We start from the raw sequence: 15643 nt of genomic DNA, 5'->3' as shown, positions 1-15643 counted from the left end.
GGTCCATCCTCACCGTGGGATAATCTCTGCAACCACGACTGGCCACTTTCCCCCAGCCCTTAGCGTCCAGCGAATAAACAGCGTGTCCACTGAAATCTAAGGATAAGGAAATACACGCACACCTAGGGAATAATCTGGAAGCTTGGTCACAGACATGATAGCAATAGATACCACAAGGGATAGGATTTTAAGGAGATGTTTTACTCTCTTAGTCTCTGCTCGCTTTTATTTTCCGATGTTTCTCCTTGCAATGAACCTGTGTGATTTGTATCATAAGTGAGAATTGTTGTTTTCAAAAGTTTAATAAGTTTTAATTGTCTTTAAAAACAATAAAAAAAACATATGGAGCCTGCTTCTAAGTATATTCGTTGATCATAAGGAAACTGCTTTTCAGTGGAGTTCCCACTGTGGCTCAGCAGTAACGAACCACACGAGGATGCGGGTTTGATCCCTGGCCCCTCACGCATTGGGTTAAGGATCTGGTGTTGCCGTGAGCTTCAGTGTAGGCCACAGACGAGGCTCAGATCTGGTATTGCTGAGGCTGCGGTGTAGGCCAGCGGCTGCAGCTCCAACTCGACCCCTAGCCTGGAAACTTCCATAGGCTGCACTTTGGGCCTTAAAAAAAAAAAAAAAAAAAGAAAGAAAGAAAAGAAAAGGAAATTAAAGGAAAGGAAAGGAAAGGAAACTGTTTTTCCCATTTGCTCTTTGCCACAGTATTTAAATGATAACAAATACATTGTATACTCTTGATAACAATTTTTTTTATGGCCACACCCACAACATATGGAGTTCTAGGGCCAGGGATGGAATCTGAGCCTCAGCTGTGACCTACATCACATCCGTGGCAACTCTGGATCCTTTAACCCACTGCACAGTGCAGGGGATCAGACCCTTGCTTCTGCACCATCCGAGCTGCTGCATTTGGCTTCTTAACCCACTGCCCCACAACAGGAACTCTGATAATAATTACTCTGTCTCTGATGTGATGGTGAAATAGAGTGTCTCAGGTAAAATCCCAAATTTTTCCTGGGATTTTTGGGGTGTTACTTTAACATGAGGCACCAACCCTTGGTGGGGGAGGTGAGATATGGGAAAAGGTCCAAGCCTGGTGCAAATCCCACCAGCTCCTTAAAATCTTCTCCAGCCACCAAAGCAGCAGTGCATCCATCCTGCCTTCTTCTCCCACTCATTCCTAAGGGCCACCCCCAAATCCTGAGCTTTTGGACAAGAGTCACATACCTTGCGACTGGAGGATGAAGGCATCCATGAGCCACGTACTCACATGGAAACACCCGTGCAACCGACCACTATCCCTGGGTTCCGCGAGATCCTGGAATACTCCTGGCCATGATTCCTAAACCTTCCAACGCTATGGCCTGTGTAAGTACTAAGTTCTTCTTGGATTTTATTTTTTAATTTTTTTTTTTTTGTCCTTTTAGGGCCACACCTGAGGTATATGGGGGTTTCCGGCTAGGGGTCGAATGGGAGCTATGGCCGCTGGCCTACGCAACAGCCACAGCAACTCGGGACCCAAGCCACATCTTCAACCTTCACCACAGCTCACGGCAATGCCAGATCCTTAACCCACTAAGCGAGGCCAGGGATTGAACCCACATCCTCATGGCTACTAGTTGGGTTCATTATTACTGAGCCACGAAGGGAACTCCATCTCCTTGGATTTTACAACGAAAATCAGCTCTTTCTTTATAGGTACACATACACATAAGCTTGAACAAGACTCTACAAACCAAAAAAAAAAAAAAAAACACCCATATTCCACATAGTTGTACGCGTAGCGTGGTTGTTACTGATGGGAGTTGGGTTGAAAATGAGAAGTGGAAGAAGGAATTTCACAGTTTCATCACATCAGAGTCCAGCTGAACTGATCCCACAGGTCTTCTTCTTCTTTTTTTTTTTTTTTGCCTCTTTTAGGGCCACTCTCAAGGCATATGGAGGTTCCCAGGTTATGGGTCTAATCGGAGCTGTAGCCCCCGGCCTACAGCTCACGGCAACACCAGAGCCTTAACCCACTGAGCAAGGCCAGGGATCAAACCTGCGACCTCATGGTTCCTAGTCGGATTCGTTAACCACTAAGCCACAACGGGAACTCGTCCACAGCTCTACTTAAATGTGGCTCGGTCCCCCGAATGGGCTCCTGGTCCACTTTCCCCCCTGGCTGCTCCCTCTCCTTCCGCACCTCTGTGCCTCTGTCGGCCACGCAGGGCAGTTCCCTGTCCCATGATGCTTCAGTGACGCCCCAGCCACTCCCCACCCTCCATCTCCCCAAGTAAGAGCCGACGTTGAGTCTCCACTGGCCAGACCTGGCATTCCCCTGAGTTCTTTGAGCATCTGATTCTCATAAGAGCCCTTCAAGGAAGGTGGGTCCTTAAGCAGAGTCCTGGTGCTTGCTGGGTTTTTAATTTGTTTTTAGTTCATTACCTAAATAACTCCCTTGGCTATTTTGAAAGCTGGAATTCCATTTTCAGAGCTGGAAGGAACACAATGAGTTTACTCTCCATGCGGTTGTTAAAAGGAAGGACCGGACCAACTCGCATAATGATGCTGTTTTCTCAGATGCTCTTTTCATTTAAGAAGATGAGTCCATCTGGTCACTTATGATGGAGCATGATAATGTGAGAAAAAAGAATCTATATATGTATGTGTGACCGGGTCACCTTGCTGCACAGTAGAAAATTGACAGAACACTGTAAACCAGTTATAATGGAAAAAATAAAAATCATTTAAAAAATTAAAATAAAATAAAATGAAGTTTAGTTTGTAACTGCAAAAAAAAAAAAGAAGATGAATCCAGTCGCATGTGGGTCCATCCGAGAAAACAATTCCACAATTCTGCCTCCATGTAACCCAGCAAGTGGTTTTTAAACCCTGTGGAGGAGAGGAGAGGATGGCTTGAGGGCAGAGATGGACGTGGGACTGATTAATTCTAACTTTACACAGTGGTGTACAAGGGAGGGTTGTCACAGCCTCCGAGGGACTCACTGGAGAGCCCACCCTCCCTGCTGTGATCTGGCCCCTCCCCCCTGTGATCTGGTGCTTTGCTAAAAGCCCTCCAGCAACTACCAGCATCCATTTCCTGCTGTTTCCCCTCCAGGCCTGGAGGAATGGGAGGAGGGCACGGGGACAGGAACCCAGGAGAAGGTGCCTGGAGGACAGGTGAGAGGAGGTAGGGTCCCAGCGTAGGAGGCAGACACCTGCCACGCCCCCCACCCCCCACCACCCCGGGGAGAAGGCCCAGATCTCTGTCCCTCCCTCTGTCTGACCTCTGCCAGGGACCCTTTCCCCACTGGCTGGACTCAGCCAGATCCAGGGGGCGCAGAGCCCAGCAATGACCCCACAGGTAGACCGGGTGGGAAGGGGAGGCGGAGGCAGAGAGGATTGCAGGGACAAAGGAAGGAGGCCCCGCGTCACAGCCCTCGGCTCACAGGAGACGCTGCAGGGAGCACTTGCGGACACACACACACACACACACACACACACACACACACACACAGGGAGTGGGTTCTCTCGCCTAGCTCACAAGTCTTGGGCATCTTTCCATACGTTTTTCCTGGAAAGGCATTTGCGGCTTCCCTCCTCCCTTCCATCTTCATCTGAAAGCTCTTATCTCACTCTGCTTTCTCACTTGTTTTCCTTTTTTTCTGGCTGTACCCAAGGCATGCAGAAGTTCCAGGGCCAGGGATGGAACCCACGCCACAGCAGTGCCAATGCCAGATCCTTTCATCACTAGGTCACCAGGGAACTCCTCAATTGTTTTCTACCTCTAGAATTAAAGGGCCTTGAAGGCACGGATCATGCCTTATTTATCATTACACCCTGGGTGTCTACCCAGGAGCCTTCCAGCCAGGCTTTTTGGGAAAAAAAATGAGGAATAAAACCTATTAGGATGGAGTTCTGTTGAGGCTCAGTGGGTTAAAAACCTAACTAGTATCCATGAGGATGCAGGTTTGATCCCTGGCTTCAATCAGTGGGTTTAAGGATCTGGCATTGCTGCAAGTTGCCATGTAGGCCACAGCTGCAGCTCCAGTTCGACCCGTAGCCTGGGAACTTCCACATGATGCAGGTTCGACTGTAAAAAGAAAAGGAGGAGGAGGAGGAGAAGAGCACATTAGTACACATTTGGGAGGTTTTCACACAAAAGTGAAAGTGTTAGGTTTTATGCACGTGTGATCCTCCCGGCACAGAGTAAAGTGTGACATGTGGCTCATCACCACACAGAGCAAAGATCTGGACAAAGTCGTAGCAGAAGCGTTCCCGTGTGGCCCCCTCACCTTCCCACGTCTTTGGATTCAGGAGACACGGGACCAGTTCTGGCCAGTAGGCGACAGCCAGAAGGGGCAGGTGTCACCTCCAGTGACATGTGCTCTTTCCCTTGCTTCTGCCACCGGTGCCTCTCATTCCAGAAGGTGCAGACACAAGCTTCAGAGACCCCACCCACCTGGACATTGAGGGACTTGGGTCAGAGGCTTCCATGGACCCTCACCAGCCAGCTCACAGGAGCAAGAAATAAACCTTGCAGCCGAAGGCCTGCAACCTCTTGCTTTGTTGCCATAGACTCGTCCAGCCTGCCTAACACTCAGAATGCCCCTTCTTCTGTATAAAAGGACCACAGAGGACCAGCTTGCTTCTAAGCTCCTTTGTCACTTAGAGGCTGACTTGTGAGTCCACATATTGAAGCCCCAATTCCTGGTACCTCAGAATGTGACTATTTTGGGGGGGGGGCCTTTAAAGGGTTAACTGGGGTTAAACGAGGTCACAAGGATGGGGCCCTGATCCAATAGGGCTGGTGCCCTCATAACACGAGGAAGATGTGAGCCAGTGGGAAGAGAGCAGGTGAGGACACAGAGAGAAGACGGCTATAACCACAAGCTGAGGCGAGAGGTCTCAGCAGAGATCAATACAGCTGCCACCTTGATCTCAGACCTCCAGCATCCAGAGCCGTGAGACATAACTTCCTGTTGTTTTAGCCCCAGGTCTGCGGTAGTCAGCCCAGGCAGACTAGGACAGGGACCCGGACATTCTGTAAGTTTCATTGTATATGTGAATGATTGGAGAGAAAATCTATGAAAAAGATTCACAAAATAGGGAAGTAAATGGTATTATTTTTTAGGATTTCTTATTAACCATAGCTAAGACCTTCATTAGGCAACGTGGAAGAGAAAAAACACACACTTCTGTTTTCCCTTCTTGGCACTCTTAACATTTTTTGCATTCTAATTGAGGATTTATGAGGTCATTTTAGAAAGCATACATCTTTTTTGGAAAAATGCATCTCTTTTATGGGTATGTCACTGCATCCCCATGGTGGATAATCAGAATTTGGCCCTATGAATTCCAGGGACACTGGTAAATCACGTTATCATCGCTACAAGATCACAGGTCCTTGCTGGGAGCCACGGCCAAATCAGATTTAGGTGCAGTGCTAAGTTTTGAGCATGGGGATTGAAGCATTGGTTCTCAGCGTGAACACATGCGTGGAATGACAATGAACCAGGCTGCTGACAGATCCACTGTGCAAATGCCACCCCACCCCACCACGGCACATCTTGCTCATCACTCAGGCACCTGTCCCCACCGACTCTAGACTTTGCTCAGAACCCTCCTGAAGAGGGAAGCATCATGGTCAGTGACTCGGGGAGGGCAGGTGCACTAAGACCCAGAGCCCAGCCTCCAGAGTCTGGTCCAGCGATTTTGTTCGCATGTCGGCTGGCTTGTTCGTTGGTTTCCTGTCCCCTCAATCAGCCATCTTTTAGTTCCATGCCTGCCCTTTGGTTGTGGGTTGAGTTGTGTTCCCCCAAAAGGTACGTTCAAATCCTCACCCCGTGCCATTAAACGTGACCTTACACGGAACTAGAGTCTATGGATAAAAGCAAGTTAAGGTGAGGTCAACCTGGCGGAGGGTGGTCCCTGACCCAGCGACTGACGTCCTTACAAGGAGGGGAGGTCTGGGCACAGGCACAGAGGAGATGCTCACGGAGAAGGACCGTGGGGCGATGCTGGCAGAGGCTGGGGGTGCAATCGAGCAAAGCACCACCCGTAACCACCCGAAGCCAGCGGGGCCGAGAAGGGCTTCCTCCCCAGAGCGTCCTGAGGGGCACGGCCAGCGGCCCTTGATTTCCAACCTCTGGGCCCCGGAACCGAGAGGATAAATGTCTTCCATTTTATGCCACACAGTTTGTGGTCATTTGTTACAGCAGCTGCAGGAAACGGACACACTTTCTTTCTGCCAATTCCTTCCCTCAGAGTGGAAGAATCTGGGGTCACTGGGTGATGCATCCAGAGAGGAAAGACACACACACACAAACACACACACACAATCACACCACAATACAACTCACAAGCAAATACAGCACACAAACCACACATCCAACACACACAAACACACACACACACACCACACACATTCCACCACAACACACATAGCACACACCATACAATACTCACACACAAACACAATAAACGCACCCACAAACACAACATACACACACCACACACACATTCCACCATACATAAAACAAACACATAAACACAACACACAGACACACCACATGCCTCCCCCCATATCACAGCGCGCACGTGCGAGCACACACACACACACACACACACACACACACACAACCCCACACACACATGCACCACATACCTATTCAACAGTGAATGAAAACCAAATACAGGCTTGTGGAAGCCAACATGCTACAAATAGGGTTTTCCTGATAAATGAGCAGGACCCTTAACTGAAACTATTCTGACACAAAGGGCTGTCATTCGATACACTGCTCTCCAGCTTCGCCTTTGGCCAACATCAACTGTGAAAAAGCTCCCCTCATCCGGGCTTTCTTCTCCAAGGACCCTAGGACCTGCGGCAACCTTTAAATGGAGCCTCCAGGAACAACCCCCCATTCGGCCTGGCAGATGCCACCGCATTTGTTAACATTACACAAAAGCAGCACCATAAACTCTGAGTGGGATTGAGAGTCAAAGAAAGACAAGCTCTGTGGGAAAAGCCATGGGCTCCAGGCCCTGAAGGCAAATAAAATGCGGTAATTTGTCAGGAGGCTCAACAGACCCGCTTTCCTCTAAATGTGTGGTAGTTAAGGAACCAAGAGAAGCAGACATTTACGTTTCCCTTCCTACCTTATACACTTTCCATTTTTCAGAATTCCAAAGTTTCATGATGGGCCCTGAGTAACGGCCTCCACAGTCAGAGACCGTTCTGGAAGGAGAGGCGATTTGACAAAGCAGGACCTGCGTTTTGGAAAATCACTGTGGAAAATTAACATCCTTCTAATCATAAAATCCTTTGATTGCCCTGGTGAAGTCATTTTAATCTTCTGCAGTGTTCATGCCATAATGATTAAATTGTGCAAATTAATGCTATTTTTAATTACCTTTTTCTAGAGAGTTGTTAACTCCAGAGCATTCTTTGACCAGATTTATAAATCTTAAGCGCTTTTAGCCTGAGCAGGCAAAAGTTGAAACGGGGAGGCGGGGCGTGTTGAAATATTTAGAAGTTGCTCTGAAGCCTGCTAAAGCTGTCCTTTTGAGATGCCACCCCATAATAAATCATCATCAGAAGAGCTCTCCACAGCTGTGGGAGCTGGCGACCCTCCTCTGAGTTGGGAATGATGGAACCAGCGCAGGTCCCAGAGAACGCGGTTCTGGGGGCGAATCCCTGGCAGTCAGCCTGGCTTGGACCCATCAAAACAGCACATGTGCTGCTAGCCCCTGTGAGGGCTGACCTCTCCGTGGGACAGCACCCGCCTGGTGCCTTAGATGTCACAGAAATGCCACTGTCATCTCCCAGCTGCCAGGTCACTGCTTTCAGGAGATGAGACTCCACCTTGAGGAGTCCTTGGGTCTTCGCGGCTCCCATTGGACTCTCCATCCTCGGAAGCACGAGGTCTACGGCGCTCCATCAAAACCTGCCTGGAAAAGTCCCTGCCAAGGAAGCTCAAGCAAGAGCGCAGGGGGCAGGTGGGGCGGTGAGATCTCCAACCAGGGTCTGGTTCCAGATGTGGGCATCTTAGGTCCTGAAACACCATCCTTCACCTGCAAATCTCTGCCTTTCACCAACCGACACGGCAGCCAACCAAGCAGGCATTCATCAAAGTTCAAAGGAAGTGGTCCCTGCCCCAGAGATGCACTCAGACGAACCTTCTAGAAGTGACTCCTTGTCCAGTTGGAGGAGTGTGTGCGTCTGACACCTCTAGCTATGGGCTTCTTCAGGGTCCCCCTCAGGTTTGAAGCCCAGCCATGTTCCCTGTGAAGTGGGCCCCTGCCAATGACCTAGCAAGGCCATCAAAGGCCTGGCCATTCTCACCCACCCCTCCTGATAGCACTCCAACCGCCCCCCCTCCTGCTCCCTCCCCTGAACCTTCACAGCAATTACCCCAACAACCCTCTTCCTTCCTAACCCAGCTCAGCACTAGTCCAGGATGGCCCAGCCGGCTCAGAAGCTGCTATCAAGCCCATCAAGCTCCCTACATGCAGACTGACCAGATCCTAAAGGACCTTCAGCTAAAGAGAACCAAGGGAGCTGAATTCGGCTGATGCTACAGGCAAAGGGAATGCAGGAGGGAAATGAGAATTGGGGCTGTGAACTGGCACATGTTTAGAAGACAGAAGAGAGACTCTCATCAAATTGCAAGGCCACAACGATTACAGGAGCTTTCAGAAACTGTACATCCTCCTACGAGCTGCCGAATCATTTCACTGGCACTGATTTCCCTGCAACAGTAGCTGGGTCCTATGTGCTGACCTGTGTTTTTGAGGTCTCAGGAATGAAACATGCTGGCCTGCAGCTCAAGTACTGTGGCATTGGGGTGCTTATTCCGGGCCCTTTTAAAGAACTCTAAGGGGGCTCAGGACACTTACAGGCCTTCTGCAGAGTGCCATCAGAGAGCGAATATTCACCAGATCTCTGAGTTGAGTTGCGCAGGTATTACCGTACATTTTTGGAGACTTTAAACATGCGTTAATTTTGATTTTGCAGGGTTCCTTTGTATGGCTTAAAGCCCATCTATCTTTTTTTTTTTTTTTTGCTTTTTTGCTTTTTAGGGCCACACCTCCAGCACACGGAAGTTCCCAGGCTAGTGATCCACTTGGAGCTGCAGCTGCCGGCCTACACCACAGCCACAGCAACACCGCATCCCTGACCCACTGAGAGAGGCCAGGGATAGAGCCCGCACCCTCCTGGATACAAGTCACGTTTGTTTCCACTGAGGCACAAAACTAATTCTCAAAATCCATCTATCTTTTATCCAGACTGTAATCACTTTGTCTGACAGTGTGGTCCAGGGCTGATGAGAAGGAGGGTAGGCCCCTGGTGTCTCACCCACCTACAAGGTGGGTAAGGGGGCCTGGGCCCAGGTGGTCCCTTTGCATGTCTGGCAGGGAACGCTCTGGCCCCTTCTTAAGGCCACGTTTCTGTTAGTAAGAACAGAGACACAGCGCACATGCAAGGCCAGGCAAGCTCCTGGGAAAGGGAGGCCATAAACTTTCCCCCAGGAGCTGCTGGGGATTCCAGAACAGGCAGCAGCTCTTTAGCTTTTTGAATGAAGCCTTTCAGGTCCCTGATCTGACCTCACTGCTGGGCAGGGGCTCTGGAAGCTGTTTGCGCTTAACCTGGAGGAGGCAAAAACAGAGGCCTCCGAGGGATGGTGACAAGAAGAAACAGGCAGGACACTAGAGTGGCCTCCGAAGCAGGGGCAGAGCCGGGCACCCAGGGCAGAGAGCTGGGTGTCTATAGAATCAAACGCCAGCTCCACTGGGGCTGCCCGCTTCTGACTTCGAGTCTTTTTCTGAAGGGTCCCACCCCCATGCTTCCCCACCCCCACGCTCCCCCACCTCCCCTGCCAGGGATACCCTGCCAACCGGGCTATCCACGCATGCGCTCTGGGCGGCTCTGGCAGGAGGAGAGCCTCAGAGGGAGGGAAGGAGGGAGGGAGGATTGTTCCCTTGGCCCCTCCCCCTTCCCCGGGGGGAAGCCACCATCCACCAGGTAAGGGCTACCCCTGTCCCTCAGCAGGAGGTCCCCACCCTCTCGGGACAGCTGGGTCTTCACGCTAAGCTCCCACGTTCAATAGCCTCGCACAGCATCCCTGTCCCAGCAAGCACCTTTGTCCCGCTCGCCCCCAGCCCCCTCCTGGGCACCCCGACCCCGGCACCCCAGCATCTTCCAGACCCTGCGGGGCCCCGATCTAGGCCCCCAGGTCACAGGGAGGAGGGGCTACATCACTTCGGGTGAAAAATGAAGCCCCAGACCGGCGTCTTCTCAAACCTGAACCAAATTAATTTGGGGAATGGCGTTTGCAGCCTCATTCCTAATGACCGTGCAGGAATGGATATGTCCTGTTTTCTGATGAAATAGTCTGCTGTCTCTTGCACAAAAATGGCAAAATGAATGAGTGTGGAAGTGATGGATGTGATCATGCCAACCATAAACCAAGGGAAAGGCCCCCCCCCCCCCCCCCCCCGTCCAGAGCTGCTTTTAATCTGAGGCGCTCTGGTTAATATTGCTGTGCCGCCTCATCTGTAACGCGAAGTCGTTCAAATAGATGATCTCACCCCCCAGGACTTCATGGAGCCTCTGATGTGATAAGGTGAGAACGGGTCGCAACAGCTTCTTACTGAAGGGGGTTCACCACGTTTGACAACGTCTTCCTGGCATCTGTGTGAAAGGGAAGATGGCAGAGGCAGGGCTCAGGGGCTGGACCCTTTAAAACATGGGCACACTCTCCTGGGGCTGGAGCCTGGGTCACTCCAAGGGGACCCAACAGCAGTGACATAGTGCTGCCAGCATCCAGGGACACAAACTCCTTTAAACCGACCCATCTGCACAGTGATGTCCGGGGCCTGGCCTCCCAGCGTTGTTCGTGGTCTATTATTTTGTTTTGGTATTAATGCATTTCTCCTTATAAAAGCAGAGGTAAATCACTTGTGGAAATTTTCAGTATCCAAAAAAAAAAAAAAGAAAGAAAAGAAGAAAATGGGGGTGGGGGAAGAGGGAGGAGAAAGTAAAAAAGGAAAGCAAATTATCTAAAAGGTCCAGCACCTGGGGCCAGTTCTGTGTTTCCTGCCCGTTTGGGTACATGTGAAAAGCTTGCAAACACAGTGGTATCCTGGGGTTGTCTTGTCATATCCCAACATGATCATTCAAACAGATGTGGAGCGGACGTCCCTATCCCTGGACGGGCCTGGAGGGCCACTTCACACGAGTGTCAGGCTGCAAAGACAAAACTGGACTGCAGCAACTGCTTTTTAAAAAAATGATAAAACAGAAGTTCCCGTTGTGGCACAGGGGGTCACAAAACCGGCATAGTCTCTGTGAGGATGTGGGTTCCATCTCTGGCCAACTCAGTGGGTTAAGGATCTGGCCTAGGTCCCAGATGTCACTCAGATCTGGTTTTGCTGTGGCTGTGGCCAGTAGCTGCAGCTCTCATTCAGCCCCTAGCCCAGGAACTTCCATATGCTGTGGGTAAAGCTGTAAAAAGAAAAAAAAAAAGATAAAATAAAAGATCTGGTAGACTAGGAAATACAGACGAGAAAAAAAAAATAGAGAGTTTTTTCAATTTTCAGGAATTTTTTTTTGGTTGCACGTGTTGCATGCCAGGGCCAGGGATCAAACCCGAGCCACAGCAGTGACCCAAACAGCTGCAGTGTCAACACGGAATCCTTAACCACTAGGTCACTAGGAAACTCCAAGAAAGTTATATTTTTGGTAGCAAGGCACTTGACAATCTCTCAATGTGTCCTTTTCTACAAAAGCACAGAAATGAGGGCAGGGTTTAGATCCAGAGATCGGCCATGGTAGGGGGCGGGGGCCCGGAATGGATGCTGGTCCCTGCCTCTTGCCTGAAACTGAGCTTTTCCCTGGGACTGTGTCCCCCTCTGGCCCCAGGACCTGTCCCACCCTGGATGACAGGTGTAGGCAATTTGGAACAACTAGCTTACACCAGCCCCCCCCCCCCCAGGTCCCACACAGGCTCCATCTTCCTGGCGCCTCTGACTCACGTGTAGGGTTCACCCCCCTCGTGCTGTCTCTGCAGGCATCTCATTCCAATTCTACCCGGTTACATTCCCCAGACGCACTGGGGGCTGCTGCCTGAGGGCTTATTTATATGGCAGAGAAGAAAAGAATGAAAGCACTGTTCTCAGAGGGGACGCACAGAATGTTCTCTGCGAGCCGTGGGACGCTGCTCCGTTGCCACCTCTGACGTCTCCAAAGCCACCCACCCCACTCTAGGTTTCCAGCACCTCCTTCCCATTCCTGAGAAGGTCAGGTTTCATCAGAAAGAGCTGACTCATTTTGTGGTTTTGGCACAATGCCCCAAGTGCCCTACTTAAGCCGCCCTTAGGAACGAGGCACCTGGGAGCCAAGCTACATCTGCTCCGGGCGCTCTGAGCACGTGCCTCTGACAGGCGCCAACAAGACCCGCCTGTCATCGGCAGGGGAACCCCACGTCTTGGAGGGGGTGCATTCCGGAGAGGCGGTCATCGCTCTCACCAAAGTGAGCTCCCTGTGGACCCTAGTCAAGGGGAAGTGGTTCCGCGGACCAGCAGGGCTTTGCGGGATGGAGCCAAAGCAGGAGGAGGACGAAGCCCCCTCCGGTTCCACGGAGAGGACGCGAGCTTGTCCGCGCGAACAGGGTGGATGTTTCCGCATCGAGGCTCCCAAGAGAGCTTCGTGACCTTGGCGGGACCGAATCCAAGGGAACAGAGAAAGGCGCCGAAGCTTCGCCTTGTCTGCTCGGTTATCCACAAACACGGACATGGGGAGCAGGCCGCAAGCGGAGGGCTGGAATTAAGCAATCGCAGTTCCTTCTTGAGGCTCAGTCCGGCCGGCACGCATGCGCCTCAGAAGGGGTGATGGAGACAGGGTCCTGAGAGGAGCCGGTCGGCCGCGCTGAGAGCCTCGCCCACCCGGAGCCCGTTCCCTGGCACCGTGGGCCTCTCCCAACACTTGCCTCCGCGCATGTGGCTTGCCAGCCTTTGCATGTGCGCTTGTGGTTGAGGAATAATCCAGAAGACTTCCCCCGAGGCTTTACGACGGCATCAGAGAGCTTCAGCAAAGAGCGCCCTGACCTCCGGGAGCTCGTAACCGTTTTCATCACATGATCATCTCCACGCCCGAGCCCCGCATTTCCCACCGAACCTCCAAAATTACCCTTCCACGGATCTTAATTACCACAAAGCATTCCAAGCTCAACACACCTCAGAAACACACACACACACACACACAACAAAGCAAAGAACCCTCTAAATATATTTGTCTTCTGTCTCAGCTTAAACGGATAAAAGGCAGCCGTTTCAGCTTCTTCGCAATTGTGCTAGTTTAACAATTCGGACTGAATTATGATTGTTGCGACTCATGTGCTCATTTGAAAAATTCATCAAAAATCTGCCTGGCCTAAAATGTTAGCTGTAACTTGAACCAGTTGTTTCATTAAATTTAATGTATTTAGGTGGGGGTGGAGGGGGGAGAAACGGCCGTCTTATGATTGATTGTTTGAAATGGTTCAACATTTGTTTCCTTGCTCCTAAGTTTTTCTTTCTCCTTTGAAGATCAGATCCTCGCCAGCATTTCTGAGGCAGTGGGTCTGTGCCTCTGTTTACACAGGCGCTTCTGTGGCCCTCAGCAAGCCGGTTCTGCACGGAGAACCACCACCCAAGGCGTCACCCCCTAGGCCAGCGGCCAAGCATCTCTTAGACGGGAGAGGCGGCCAGAGAGAGACCCGGGGAAAGGCTCTGTCCTCACTGCCAGGACCTTAGAAGAGAATCAACAGGTGAAAACGGGGCACCCAGGCAGCCTGCCAACTGCCCGGTGTCCGCTTTCTCCTGTGGCCTCTCCTGCAAACGTTTTCAGCTCGTTCCAAGTGGCTGTGTCCTCGGACCTCCCTCCCCAGATGCTCATGTCCCCTCTTACCCCCCAGCCCCTGTTCTGGTTCACGTCTGATAAAAGACATCTCGTGTGCTGGTTTTCTGGAAAATGTCAGATAAGCCCAGGCAGGGGTGCTTTTCCGGTCTGGCTAAGCAGAGGAGGCGAAAGTTCTCCAGGCTTAAGAGGGCTGATGTGCAGGGCGGGGAGAGAAGAGCCCTGAGAAGCAGGATCACGCGGAAGGGGAGGTGCTCTCGGGGCGCAGGGCGTGGAGACGCGGGGCATGGAGGTCGCAGCACGGTTCGGGGGCTGGTGCATGGCCTCCAGCTCTGGCCCTTTCTCTGGGAACAGCGCTCCTGGCTATTCTACAAACCACTGTGGGCGAAGGGACACAGCCTCTTCCCTATGTAGGCGCAGGACTCTCTACTCCCAGTCCCTTCCCTTCCAGATGTATGGGGAGAATCTCAAATCCTGAAGGAGGCGGGCAGATCATCCCAAACCGCGGGCCTCCTTTTTCTCACCTCTGTACCTCTGCGCATGTGCGCTCTCCCCCCACCCTGTGAAACGTCTTACACCTTGGCTGCTTCCGCCTCAGGCCCCTCCTGGTTCCCACCCCCAGTTCTGGATCCAATCTACTGAAGCCTGATCCCATATACGAGCCCCATATACGAGCCGAGCAGCCAGATTCATCCCTGGGGACTGGACCTGGTCTCTGAGCCTGCGGGGATCTCTCTCTTTTTTTTTGTTTTTTTTTTTGGTCTTTTTGCTTTTTCCCAGGCCAGGGGTCTAATCGGAGCTATAGCCACTGGCCTACGCCAGTGTCACAGCAAGGTGGGATCAGAGTCGCCTCTGCGATCTACACCACAGCTCATAGCAACGCCGGATCCTTAACCCACTGAGCAAGGCCAGGGATGGTACAGCAACTTCATGGTTCCTAGTCGATTCCTTAACCACTGAGCCATGAGGGGAACTCCTGAGCCTGCGGGGGATCCTATTGAACTTCTCTGTAATTATAACACCATCGCAAATTCTGCCCAGAGACGCCAGGCCAGATACATCCTTTGGCCACAGCCACCACCCAGAACCATCCTGAGACTCACAGATCTTGTGATTGGACCCTGGGTACCAGTGTCCCTTCACCTTGATACCCCGAGGTCTGAACTTCTTCCTGCCAGGCCAGCTTGGCATCCTTACCCCACCTTAAGGCTCTTTGCCCAAGACACCATCAAGGCTAAAGATGGTATGAATTCTGCCTTCACCCAAAACTTGGAACTTCCATACAGCTACCCCGTGATGGCGCATATTCATCACATGGGAATAAAAGGAAAGGGAATAAAAAATATCCTGTGGAAGTTATATCCTATGACCTGGGATCAAAATTAGCAAAATTAACCACAGGTACAGTCTTAGCTGGCTGACCGCGCCAGGATCCAGAAAACATCCCATCCTAGAGAAGAGGGTTTGGAATCACAGCTCGGTGGGAAAGCAGAAAATATGTCTCTGATCCCTGTGCTTGGGGTCCGCTTCAGAAGTTACCTGTGCAGAAATCCTAGTCTGTATCCACTCACCTTTTAGGTTTTTAAATTGCTTCCTGTACCTGCTAATCACATGGGATTGAATACTTCTTTCAGAAGTTTTCTTATTTACAGCTAGACCACTGCTGTGATGTTTATGCCAGTAAATCTCCTGGCTCCTCATAGACTTTGCCAAATCCCTCCACCCCCAAATAATCCAGACCAAAAAGCTGCA

This window comes from Phacochoerus africanus, chromosome 3, assembly GCF_016906955.1.
Source record: "Phacochoerus africanus isolate WHEZ1 chromosome 3, ROS_Pafr_v1, whole genome shotgun sequence".
Classification (NCBI taxonomy): Eukaryota; Metazoa; Chordata; class Mammalia; order Artiodactyla; family Suidae; genus Phacochoerus; species Phacochoerus africanus.
Note: the sequence above shows the minus strand (reverse complement) of the source record.